This window comes from Aricia agestis, chromosome 22 (genome assembly GCF_905147365.1).
Source record: "Aricia agestis chromosome 22, ilAriAges1.1, whole genome shotgun sequence".
NCBI classification, from domain to species: domain Eukaryota; kingdom Metazoa; phylum Arthropoda; class Insecta; order Lepidoptera; family Lycaenidae; genus Aricia; species Aricia agestis.
This window is the reverse complement of record NC_056427.1, coordinates 2,404,554-2,410,553: the sequence shown is the minus strand read 5'-3', so window position 1 is coordinate 2,410,553 and position 6,000 is coordinate 2,404,554.

Here is a 6,000-nt window from a genome sequence, read left to right as displayed (position 1 = left end):
AAATTACATTAAATAACATTCATATCAGCGCGCCTTGTACGGTGGCGGTTAGGACGCTCGCCGCGTCCATGAAACCTTTTTACTTAGATAAAAAATATTATAACTAAACATGTATCCAATCATTTCCCTGTAAAATTTTAATAGTAATCGAACTGTCAACTGACTCGTCGTACGTACGTACGTACGTACGTAGGTACGTACTGTACGTACGTCCTATAAAACTCAAAATGTTTTTAAAATCGAGGTTGTTTCGGATTTTTTTTTATCAAGTAAAATTATCTGTATTGTGTTTCTAACCAAAAAAGTCACTAGTTAAAAGATGTATCTATATTCTATACATGTATATATTTTTCAGTTTTTTTGAATGACGCTTTCTTTAAAAATTACTCATTCTAGGAACGTGAATTTGGAATAACCTGCCCTTAATTTTGGACCCTAAACGAAGCATACTACTGTCGCTCTTGCTTATAGATTGGTTATATGTATATTACTTCAAGTAAACAATATAAATTAAGTACCTAATTGGGCTTAAAAAAAAATCTTAGGCACGTACACGATTTAAAATTGTAAATTTTAACGCCTGCTGAAATAAAATAGCAACAATTTTAACATATATTATAGAGCGCCTTAAAAAATTATTAGCAACATAGAAAAACATGTTTTGTTTCAATTTGACTAATCTAACGTTTATTAATCTTTTCCCACTAATAAGCAGCACCCCTGTATTAATTGTCATTATTTATGGTGTAGTTAGGATGGGTATTATTGGCGCGGTTGCCCCTATTACTAACATACATCATAGCGATATTGGTCATCTGATAAAAGGCGTACGCGTTTCTACGCAATAAGTTTAGTCTTGGGGTTAGATAAATGAGAAATAGTTAGAATGATAACCAAATAATATTAAAAATACGTGTGGCACTCGAGGACTGCCGCGGTAAAGCTATTTTTTATCAACTTCAGCAATTATAATTCTCATACGTCTAGTCGCACGCACACAAACACCTTAAACGATGCACGGCAACGCCACACCGTCCGAGTTCCGAGGGATGTTAGGTTTTTTCGTTACGAAATTTCCTGATTTGCTCGCCGCTTCAAAGCCCGACTAAAATAATTAATATTAAGTATAACAATTGGGGTTCCAATACAACTAGCGATTTTTGTTGCCGTGCACGAGTCCGACTCGCACTTGGCCGGTTTTTATTTCCAAGTATCTCACCATATTGCATTTCCTTGTAAAGCGCCAACTAGTTTTGGTCTAAACTTCTACAGTTTAGTGTCTGACTTTAACTCTCAACTGTTCAAGCTAGACGCTATAAGTATGAAGATACTTAGGTCTCGCGGTGTTATGTATTAGAAAATGGAAATACATACTTACATCCTTACTACTAAAAACAAAAAATCGGCCAAGTGCGAGTCGGACTCTCGCACGAAGGGCACGAAGGGTCCGTACCGTCATAGAGTATCGAAAGTAGGAAAAAAGGTGTTTTATGTATAGGAGCCCCCCTTTATTATTTATTTTATCTTAATTTTATTATTAAAAATTAAAGTATGTACATAGAAATAAGTATTTTGTGAAAATGTCAAGTGTCTGCATGTTCTAATATGGATTACGAGCCAAAAAGGCCAAAAAATCGTGTTTGTTGTATGGAAGCCCCCCTTAAATATTAACTTTATTTTGTTTTTAATATTTGTTGTTATAGCGGAAACAGAAATACACAATCTGTGAAATTTTTGGAAGTCTAGCTATAGAGGTTCTTGAGATACAGCCTGGAGATAGACAGATGGACCGACAACGAAGTCTTAGTAATAGGGTCCCGTTTTTACCCTTTGGGTATGGAACCCCTTAAAAAAGGATCAAAATGTTTTATTCCAATTACCCCGGTGTTGCTAGAGTCAATTTCTTTTCTCACTTTTTGCCATCATATCCTGGTATACATATAAGTACTTACTACAGAAAAAAAATCATAATTTATATATTGTAACAACTGGCTCCAATTATAAGTCGACGGAGCCCCGCGTAGCCCACGCCTATTTCTGGGTGGTTCATAAAAATATAACCACGATGGCCATCTAACCTAACCCAATCAAGTCGTATTGGACCAACATTGCTAATAAAATGTACGGTTCCCGTGACCAATTCGATAATACAACTATTACATAATAAATAATACTCTATGAGGGTTCAGTAAGTGATATATTATAATTTATAACATAATCCCGTTAATACAACCAAGCCGGAATAATCCGAAACCAAAGATTAGAACTAAACATGGTTTACCCGGTAAGCTCTGTATCCTGCCCGTTTCTAAGTTGGCACAAAGATTAACTGTGTAGAGTGAACACTAAACAGGAACACTACAAGGATAGACTTTTCAGTCGAGCTCGCTATAAATTATCTATACTTATCTATATTATAATGCGGAAGAGTTTGTTTGTTTGTTTGAACGTGCTAATCTCAGGAACCACTGGTCCGATTTCAAAAATTATTTCATATTTTATTACGCTAAGACTATTGAGCGAAGAAAGAGAGGAAAATGTGGAAAAAACGGGGAAAATTATATGATATTGCTTACTATCTTAAGAACTACTGGAGCAATTTTTTTGTGAAAAAATGTACGGTTTCCGTGATATTTTTAAATTACGCGGGCGAAGCCGCGCGGAACATTTAGTAATATTATAAAGCGACAGAGTTTGTTTGTTGGAACGCGCTAATCTCAGGAACTACTGGTCCGATTTGAAAAATTATTTCAGTGTTAGATAGCCCATGTATCGAAGAATCATTCTAAGACCAATAGAAGCAAAGAAACAGAAAAATTTGGAAAAACCGTGAAAATTATTTGAATTTTACCTGATTCTGCTATAGACATTTCACTTATTAACTCTCTCGGAGTTTTATCACACTTTGTACCTTGTATTTGTGTGTTGCCTCTGAGAGTTCAATGACAAGTAGGTACAAAGCCCTCCTCTATAAATACAGTTATTCTACACGTATTACTCTGATCGTAGCTCTGATCTTACTAAATTATTTACGTCTTGAGCATTAATTAAATTAAGTGCGCGTTATCAACTGACAACTAGTTTGCTAGTAATCCGTCAAACGATAATTAATTATGTTCTGACACACATTCTATCTGTAATATGTATGTAGTGTATAATGTATAATATGTATAAATTTACCAACATGATCTAGGGATATGAATAGTTTTATGAAAGCCTTAAGCCACGTGGCAAAAAGTGGCAGGAACCGTGCATTTTCCCCAAAAGAGCAGCATATTGTGTCCTATATCTATGCCAAATTGCATAAAAATCGGTCCAGTAGTTCCTGAGATTAGCGCGTTCAAAAAAATCTCTTTGACAAGACTTTTCTCTTACTTTACAATTTACATGGAAGAATGATAGAGTATTAAATGTACGGTTCCCACTGGCACCACTTTTATCAACACATTGTCGCTACCACCTAATATCAGAATAAACTTCGCAAAGAGACGCTACACGGCAGTCGGCACCAACATTTTAAGGAGGTACGGTAATTTAAAATTGAATTTTATTTACGCACTAATAGCGTTTTCGGCATCTGGAACTGCCCCGGGGCAGGGCAGGCAAGGCAGGCCGAATGGATACGGAAATAGCCGAACAAAACCGGTGATCCACGAAGCACGTAGACTTAGTACTAGTGCAATATTTATTTTATGTTTTTCTTATTGTTTATTCTCGTATTGCAAGAGTTTCAGTATCTATGTCCACACTATGCGCTTTCGTCTTCAATTTTCGTCATCTTATTTCATTCAACTTTCGTTTTGGCGCATTCAATAATTGAATACGTCAACGAACGTAACGCCAACATTGTCATTTTTGTTTTTTGGATACGGTCAGAGGGCATGCCTCACGTTCGCTGTTGACTTCGCTATAACGCATGCCCTTGACGAACAGAAAAAGGCACAGTGTGGACAAAGCTTACCAAGCTGCGTCTAGCTGTCGCTGTAAACTGACCCTTATTCAAGGCAGCTTAAAATTTTCCATTTCGAGCATACGCGGCTAAAATTGAGTGGAAGTTCAAGCTAATACTGCAGGTCTATGAATTTTGATGAGTTTATATTCGTTCATACCTGGTAGCCATATTTGAATATGTGAGGGTTTTTTGGAAGTGTTTGTAGTAAGTGAATTAAATATTATAAATTCGAAAGTATGTCTGTCTTTTTTTTTTTATGAAATAAGAAACGAGCAAACGGGTCACCTGATGGAAAGCAACTTCCGTTGCTCATGGACACTCGCAGCATCAGAAGAGCTGCATATGCTGAGCTGGAATAGGGTAATAGGGGAGGGTAGGGAAGGGAATAGGGGAGGGTAGGAAGGAAATAGGAGAGGGTAGGGAAGGGAAAAGCCAAAAGGGTAGGGGATTTTGCCTCCGGTAAACTCGAAAAGTCTGTCCGAGTGTCCAGTATTTTACAGCCGTCCCAAGACGACATTACTATGTATGTGGTTCTTATATATATAATAAAGCTAAATTAGTAATTAATAATATTATATCCTTAAGTAGCTACAGTTGTAAAAGGGAAGTGCAGAAATGGCTACTAAATCTAAATTATATAAGGGACTCTGAGAGTATTATTACATACACATTGTAACTCTCCCTCTCCCATACACACACACATTCACACCCATCCACACACACCCACCCACCCACATGTACATATACACACACACACACACACACACGTACACGCGCACACACACGCACACACACACACACACACAAGAGTACGTGCTTGAAGAGATTCTGATAATGATAATTAAATATAAAATGATTATTTAATTATAATTAAGCATTCTAGAAATGTTAATTTAGTTCTTTCACCAATTGCTGTAAATAATAATTATGATGTACTTACCTTTGTAGATTGATATAGTATTCCAGAGTGGAAGACGCTGGGAGCTGTGTCACAGTTTTAACTAGAACAGCTCCCAACGCTAAAATCACTGATCTCGTATTGAAATTAAATATGCCTTATTTATAAGCTTTTCAATGTATATGATTTCAAATAAATAAAATTATTATTATTATTATATTAAACTCACTCACTCGGCGAAACACAGCGCAAGCGCTGTTTCACGCCGGTTTTCTGTGAGAACGTGGTATTTCTCCGGTTGAGCCGGCCCATTCATGCCGAAGCATGACTCTCCCACGTAAAGTTACGTCTTCAAGTTACCTCTTCCCGCTTAAACGGCTGAACGGATTTATATGAAACTAGATAACGTCCGCAACTCCGCTGCGCCGAAATTCGTTTATCGCGCGGGAACCGTACATTTTTCCGGGATAAAAAGTATCCTATGTCCTTTCCCGGGACTCAAAGTATCGCCATACTAAATTTCAGCGAAATCGGTTCAGCGGTTTGGGCGTGAAAAGATAACAAACAAACAGACTTTCGCATTTATAATATTAGTCGGATGTGAGGCTATTTGGAGGTGTTTTTAATAATTAAATTGTGATAACCATGTACTTAATGGCTCTCGGTAATTTCTTATTAAAAGGCCATGAAAAACGTTTGCGGAGAAAATCCATATGTAATTGTACTGTCGGTTCTTGGTGGAAATTCATGTTGTACACTAATAAAACACACTTTTCTTGCACTTTTTCCACTATATTAAGATATTATTATAACTTTTAACAAATAACACGACCGGTTTCGAAATTATTCATCATCAGGTGATGTGTTTTATTAGTGGAGAAAATCCATATCCATACTTTCTTCCATACTTAATATTATAAATGCGAAAGTGTGTCTGTCTGTCTGTCTGTTACCTCTTCACGCTCAAACCGCTGAATCGATTTTGGTGAAATTTGGCATCGAGATACTTTGAGTCCCGGGAAAGGACATAGGATACTTTTACTGCGAGTTTCTTACGCCGGTTCTTCTCGCCGGGTTAGTTCCCGAACCGGTGGTAGGCAACATGTAGTTCAACATTCTGAAAATATTTGATTCAAATTTATTCAGAAAT